Source organism: Pan troglodytes, chromosome 3 (genome assembly GCF_028858775.2).
Source record: "Pan troglodytes isolate AG18354 chromosome 3, NHGRI_mPanTro3-v2.0_pri, whole genome shotgun sequence".
NCBI classification, from domain to species: domain Eukaryota; kingdom Metazoa; phylum Chordata; class Mammalia; order Primates; family Hominidae; genus Pan; species Pan troglodytes.
In genome coordinates, this window is record NC_072401.2 from 17910732 (window position 1) to 17918977 (window position 8246).

The window sequence follows — 8246 nt, forward strand, 5'->3', positions numbered from 1 at the left end:
CAGCTTGCAGATATCCAGTGGAACTGATCACTCTCATCCCTAGAATGACCACATAATTTATCTTCAAAATTATGGCATTGTGAGAATAAAAGTTTTAAAAATTGTAATTATGTAGTTTTTGAACTATGTATTTAGTGACTAACAAATTTATTTTATTAAATGGGTGGGCCTATGAAATAGTCCTAGTCCTATTCAAAAACTGTTTTCAAAAATACATTTTTTCAAAAAAATAAAACATATGCACAACCATTAGAGCAAAATATGAGTTGGGGAAGAGGGACATCGAATTTTATTTATATTGATTTTCTGAACATTAAAAATAACAAGCAAAATAATTATTCTTCATACATCATTAGGTATTTCAATCAAAATTTTTTTTTTTTTTTTTTTTGGATACAGAATCTCACTCTGTCACCCAGGTTGGACTGCAAGGGCCTGATCATGGCTCACTGCAGCCTCAATCTCAGTCTCAAGCATTCCTCCCACCTCAGCCTCCTGAACAGCTGAGACTGCAGGTGCATGCCACCACACTTGGCTAGCTTTGCGTGTGTATGTAGAGATGGGATCTCACTATATTTCCCAGGCTGGTCTAGAACTCCTCAACTCAAAGCAATCCTCCCATCTCAGACTCCCAAAGTGCTGGGATTACAGATGTGAACCACCATGCCCGGCCCAATCATTTTCTTAACCATATCTGTCTCTAATACAAACTTGTATTTTCTGAAGAATTAATGATCATTTTTAATATTTTCATAAAACTGCATGCACTATGACACTGGTTGAAAGCTTCAACTGACTCTCTTGTCTGTAGATTCAAACTTTTCCCATATCTAATTGTTGATAAATAGTAAGGAAAAAAGTATGCCCAGCTGAAGAGGAGCTTTTTTTGGTTGTTTGTTTACTGTGGATATACTTTAGTCTTTTTTGTTTACAACTGAAACCCTTGGAATTCAAAATTAACATCCTTGCCAGTGAGCCTCTTATAGACACCAGAAAAAGTCTCAACCCTGTGTTCCACATTGTTCTGCTGTGCTTTGTCTGAATGAACCTTCATGAGCCGGCTGCCATCCAGTTTCATGCAGATTCTCTTGTGCACAATTTCACTTGGGAAAACCAAGTCCTCAAGGATGGCACCATGCATGGCTGTCAGAGTACGGCTCCTGGGACACTTTTGCTTATTTTTTGTATGGCTTGAGTTGCCTTAGGCAGAATTCTCCCCTGAACAGTGAAAACAACATTCTTCCCCACTGAACTTTTTCTCCAATTCATGTACTAGCCAGATGTGGATTTTCTGGAAAGATTCAGTTGAGGAACAGGAACAAAGATGATGATAGCTTTCTGACCTCCACCAACTTCAATTTCCTTGGCTGCCATAATTCTCAGCTCCCTGAGCTGAGCCTGAGGTCCAAGTTCATCTCCAGCTTCAGAAGTGCCTGGAAGAGCTACACTCGAACATATTCAGCTTCCTGTAGCTGGGCTTCACGATCTTGGCGCTCTAACTGAACGTGGCCTCCTTTCTGAGCTCTGGCTTAAGAAGGGGCCCAAGTATTACAAAAGCTTCTCAAATTCCAGCAGCCTGAAGAGATTTCTTTAAATTCAACATCAGCTTAATCACAAAAATTTTGCAGTTTTGTCATTCAAACTGCAAATGTTTAAAAATTATATAAAATTGACAGGAAAGCTCTATTTTGATTCATAGAATATCACAGCCTATTCAGATGCATTTCTGAATTATGTGTACAGTACAACCAATTCCATGTACAATTTTCCTTGATAGGTTTCAAATTTAGTTTTAAAAAGTTGTTTTACCTTGACGTCATGTTGTTCCAAAAATTGTAAATGTATTTATTACCTTAAATAATTTTATCTTCAATGTTGATCTTTCTAACTTAATCTACAACATCCATTAGTCAGATGTTTCACCATTAATAGAACAAATTTCCAAATTTGGTTTGTTTTCAATAATTGGGTGAAAAATGCAAACCCTTATAGATATTAACTAATTCTAGAAGTTAACTTTTCTATTTGAACCATCTCAGAACATGGATGTAAAGCTGGCACCCATTTAACTGTCTGCAAATTTCTTTTTAATGGAGACAACACACTAACGGCTATCGTATTACTTTTTGTATTGCACAAGAAAACTTGGTATAAAAAATAAGCAAACTGAATTTAGAAGAGCAGTCACTTGATCTAAAAGAAGAGTTATGATTCGGCCGGGCGCAGTGGCTCACTTCACACCTGTAATCCCAGCACTTTGGGAAGCTGAGGCGGGCGGATCACGAGGTCAGGAGATCAAGACCATCCTGGCTAACACGGTGAAACTCACCTCTACTAAAAATACAAAAACAAAATTAGCCGGGTGTGGTGGCAGGCGCCTGTAGTCTCAGCTACTTGGGAGGCTGAGGCAGGAGAATGGCATGAACCCGGGAGGCAGAGCTTGCAGTGAGCCGAGATCACACCACTGCACTCCAGCCTGGGCGACAGAGCAAGACTCTGTCTCAAAAAAAAAAGAGTCATGATTCACAGAGGGGTAGGCAAAAGCACCTAAGGCCACGGCACATGTTAATTTATCATTATAAGTCACAATCTTAAAATAACTACCAACACTGGAAGTAGATCCTGATGCTCCCATAGACTTGTGCCTTCTGGTTTTCAAGTGGTCAGTGATAATATTATGCCCTCTCCCATACCTATGATAAAGTCAATAAATATCTTCTACAAGTTAACCTTTATCATCAACTTTCTTGTGGGTTTTTTTGTTTGTTTGTTTGTTTGTTTGTTTGTTTTGAGACTGAGTTTCACTCGGTTCCCCAGGCTGGAGTGCAGTGGCGCGATCTCGGCTCACTGCAAACTCTGCCTTCCAGGTTAAAGCAATTCCCGTGCCTCAGCCTCCTGAGTAGCTGGGTTTACAGGCACGCACCACCACGCCCATCTAATTTTTGTATTTTTAGTGGAGACAGGGTTTCACCACGTTGGCCAAGATGATCTTGAACTCCTGATCTCAAGTGATCCACCCGCTTCAGCCTCCCAAAATGCTAGGATTACAGGCATGAGCCACCGCACCCGGCCTATCATCAACTTTCTCGAGAAATTAACATTCATTCACTAATTTTTCAACAAACAAGCACATTTTTTAACTCATTGATGTTAAAATAATATTAAAAGTCATTGCAAAATAGAAAAAATATTACCAAACAATGAAACAAATAGTTGCAGATTTCACCACATAGTAATTGACAAAACCACTGTGGTAAGAACATTCAGATTATTTTCTATTATAATGTGTGCGATATGGAGGAAATGATGCACAGCATAGAGAATATAATGTGTACATTACAGTGTACACTCATTTCCTCCACATGCCTCATATACACCTGACTAGTTTCCATTTTTCCAAGTGATCCTGCCAGCTGGAGACCTGGCAGTCCCAGGAGTCACACAAGCCTTGGCACAAGCCACAGCCCTCTTTCTGGTACCCTCTGTGGCCAGCCGGGCAGCAGCATCAAATACTTACCCCACTACCACCCGAGACCAAAAGAATTTGCAAGCCCAAGCTGCTCTTCCCTAAGCATCCAGCTTACTGCCCTTGAGGGCAGATATTAAGTTATTTCATGCCAGGGTCCAGACAAGGGAGTCATCATGGCTGGATGACTTTTAGATTTAACTACGGACTAAACTCAAGTGTCTTCACTACATGTTTCTCTCATTTGACCAGAGGAGTCTATGGCAAAAGGTGGAAATACAAAGTAGAGGTCTACCAAAATACATTTTCGTGTATTTTTAATGTCACTATTAACAACATTTTATTAAAAATAAAGAAATCAGGGTAAATGCTAAACTACCCAGGAAAGACAACAGGCACAAACTTAGACCCTCTCCTACAAACCAGAGCACATGGTCATCAGAGAGACAGGCACCTCCTAGCCTGGCCTATCAAAGCTCTGCAGCCTCCTGGCCACAATGATTGGTTCCAAGTTGAACACACATGACTCTTCTTAAACCAATGAGAATCAAGCTCCAGATCTTCTGCTGGGAATCTTTTTTTTTTTTTTTTTTTTTTTTTAGACGGAGTCTAGCTCAGTTGCTCAGGCTGGAGTGCAATGGCACGATCTCGGCTCACTGCAACCTCCACCTCCCGGGTTCATGCAATTCTCCTGCCTCAGCCTCCCAAGTAGCTGGGATTACACTCAACTGGGATTACAGCCTGAGCAAGGCCCAAGACAGAAATGGAAACGTTTGTTAAGCCATCTTAGGATGTACACAGTGCTTTTCACAGTGCAGCTATCACTCCAAGCCCATTTTAAAGGCTTGAGCAGTTGAAAAGGACAAAGAGATGATCTGCTGGTCAACAAATCTCAAATATTTATATAGCAGGGATGGTTTAACATACCCAAGTCAATAAACATAACACATCACATAAACATGTGATCATCTAAATAGATGCAGAGAAAGCATTTGAAATCCAGCATCCCTTTATGATAAAAACTCTCAACAAGCTAGACATAGAAGGGACCAACCTCAAAATATTATAAAAACCATATGTAACAAACCCACAGCCAACATCATCCTGAATGGGGAAAAGTTGAAAGCATTCCCCATGAGAACAGGAGCAAGATAAGGGTTCCCACTTTCACCACTCCTGTTCAACATAGTTCTGGAAGTTCTAGCCAGAGTTAATTAGGCAAGAAAAAAATAAAGGGCATCCAAATTGGAAAAGAGGAAGTCAAACTATCACTGTTTGAAGATGAGATGACTGTATATCTAGAAAATCCTAAAGACTCCCCCAAATAATCTTAGATTTGATGAATGAGTTCAGTAAAGGATCAGGTTACAAAATCATGTATACAAATCAGTATCACTGCTATACACCAACAACCATCAAGCTGAGAATTAAAAATCAAGAGCTCAATCCCTTTTTACAACAGCTGAAAAATAAAATAAAAAAGTAATGTAGGCCTGGTGCAGTGGCTCACACCTGTAATCCCAGCACTTTGGGAGGCCAAGGTGGGTGGATCACGAGGTCAAGAGATCAAGACCATCCTGGCCAACATGGTGAAACCCCGTCTCTACTAAAAATAGAAAAATTAGCTGGGCATGGTGGCATGCACCTGTAGTCCCAGCTACTTGGGAGGCTGAGGCAGGAGAATCGCTTGAACCTGGGAGGCAGAGGTTGCAGTGAGCTGAGATCTCGCCACTGCACTCCAGCCTGGTGACAGAGCAAGACTCCATCTCAAAAAAGAAGTAAAGTAAAATACCTGGGAATATACTTAGCCAAGGAAGTGAAAGATCTCTGCAAGGAAAACTACAAAACACTGCTGAAAGAAATCATAGGTGACACAAACAAATGGAAATGCATCCCGCGCTCATAGATTGGAAGAATCAATATTATGAAAATGACCATACTGCCCAAAGCAGTCTACAGATTCAATGCAATTCCCATCAAAATACCAACAGCATTTTTCACAGAACTAGAAAAAACAATTCTAAAATTTATATGGAATCAAAAAAGAACCCAAATAGCCATGGCAATACTAAGCAAAAAGAACAAATCTGGAGGCACCACATTACCAAACTTCAAATTATACTACAATGCTATCGTTATCAAAATAGCATGGTACTGGTATAAAAGTGAGTACATAGATGAATGGAACAGAATAGAGAACCCAGATATAAAGCCAAACATGTCCAACCAACTGATCTTTGACAATGCATACAAAAACAGAAATTGGGGAATTGACACCTTATTTAATAAATGGTGCTGGAAAAACTGACAAGCCACAAGTATTAAACTGGATCCTCATCTCTCACCTTATATAAAAATCAACTCAAGATGGATCAGAGACTTATAAATATAAGGCCTCAAACTATAAAAATTCTAGAAGATGAAATTGAAAAAACTCTTTTAGACATCAGGCTAGGCAAAGAATTCATGACTAAGACCCCCATAAGCAAATGCAACAAAACCAAAAATATATAAAGGGGACCTAACTAAAAAGTGTCTGCACAGCAAAAGAAATAACCAGCAGAGTAAACAGACAACCCACAGAGAAAATATTTGCAAAGTACACATCCAGCCAAGGACTAGTATCCAGAATCTACAAGAAACTCAAACAAATCAGCAAGAAAAAAAAATAATAATCCCATTAAAAAGTGGGCAAAGGACATGAATAGACAATTATCAAAAGAAGATATACAAATGCCCAGCAAACAATGAAAAAATGTTCAACATCTCTAATCATCAGGGAAATGCAAATCAAAACCACAATGAGATACCACCTTACTCCTGCAAGAATGGCCACTATTAGAAATTCAGAAAACAACAGATGTTGGCGTGGATGCAGGAAAAAGGGAATGCTTATACACTGCTTGTGGGACTGTAAATTAGTACAACCTCTATGGAAAGCAGTATCGAGATTCCTCAAAGAGCAAAAAGTAGATCTACCATTTGATCCAGCAATCCTGCTACTGGGGATCTACCCAGAGGAAAATAAGTCATTATATGAAAAAGACACTTGCACACACATGTTTATGGCAGCACAACTCACAATTGCACAGGTGTGGAACCAACCTAAGTGGCCATCAACTATTAAATGGATAAAGAAAATGTGGTATAGATCACCATGGAATACTACTCAGCCAGTAAAAAGAATGAAATAATGTCTTATGCAGCAACTTAGAGCTAGAAGACATTGTTCTAAGTGAAATAACAGAGGAGTAGAAAACCAAAAACTGTTATGTTCTCACTTATAAGCGGAAGCTAAGCTATGAATATGAAAAGGCATACAGAGTGACATAATGGACGTTAGGCACTCAGAAGGGGGAAGGTGGGAGTGGGGCTAGTAATAAAAAACTACATATTAGGTACAATGTACACTACTTGGGTGATAGGTGCACTAAAATCTCAGAATTCGCCACTACATCATCCATCCATGTAATCAAAAACCACTTGTACCCCAAAAGCTATTGAAATATAAATAAATGAGGTAATGAGGAGAAATAAACTAAATAAACTATTCAGAATTTTGAATCGTGTGTGTGTGTATAGCACTTATTGAGCCCAAATAATTCTCTACTCTCCTGGATGCCATGCAAAAAAAAAAAAACACAAGGAAGAATAAAAAATCTTTGGCTTTTAAGGAATTTAAAGGCAGAAGTGAGTGCACGAGACAGACACAGAAAGTATGGGGGCTCGACTCGCTTTATAATAACTCAACTCATGCGATAACTAACCCGCCTCTGCAAGAAGGACATTAATACATTCATGAGGGCTCCACCCTCATGACCCAATCACTGCTGATTAGGCCCCACCTCCCAACAGTGTTGCACTGGGGATTGTTTCCAACACATGAACTTTTGGGGGACACAGTCAAACCATAGCAGTGTGATTCTGGCTTTAACTGCAGTTTCCCTCATTAGAGAACTACTGGATCTTTAGGGAATGAAATGTTCCAGTCCTGATCCAGTTGTGTATGTTCTTTTGAAGTCTCCTGTTTACTGACATGTCAGGCTACCTTGCCCCATGTTTCACTGGCTAATTGAGGAGAGTTATCTGTTTCTCTGCCACCGCTCAAAGGCTTCGTCATCTACATTTCTAAGCTGTAGTTTTCATTACCCCTCATTTGATACCTCATAGATCTGTGCCTTGGTGGAACTTACGGAGGCTCAAATTTCTCCAATTATACTCTGTAAAATTTCCTGCTGCTGCAGCCTCTTTCTCCCAACTGTGAGGTCAAGGACTACATCAACATTGGGTTTTAGTAAAAAGAGAACAATTTCCAAACTGTTCTTAAAAGTTTCCCAACATTTTGAAAGGAAAAAAAAAACCAAATCTATTATTACTTACTGGGTTGTGCTATCAAATATCCCTTCACCATCTGCAAAGGTCAGGGTTTTGTTTTCTAACAATATATTGCCCACTTATTAGGATGACAGCAATCAAGTGTAAATGTCACTGAAATGGTATAGACAATAAACGCCATAGAAATCTACAAAAGAGAACTCTCACTTCCCGAGCAGACTTCCATTCATTTGCTCACTTATCCATTCAATGAATATTTATTGATAATCTACACACACCAGGCACTGAGCTAGGCAGACATAGCCTCTGCCATCGTGGAGCTTTTAGAGATATACAGAAAATAGTCACACAGATATGGAGATAATTACAAAGTGTGGTAAGTGCAATGCAAAAAAAAAAAAAAAGTGCAGAGAGCTATGAGAAAAAGAATAGCCAGCATGGGAAT

The 8246-nt window shown here is 39.4% G+C and overlaps 1 pseudogene; it reads right to left on the reverse strand.

Annotated features, from left to right (window-relative positions):
* Nucleotides 1–448: 448 nt before the first annotated feature.
* On the reverse strand, nucleotides 449–7586 carry LOC750816 (small ribosomal subunit protein eS7-like; annotated as a pseudogene).
* Between the last annotated feature and the right edge of the window lie 660 nt (nucleotides 7587–8246).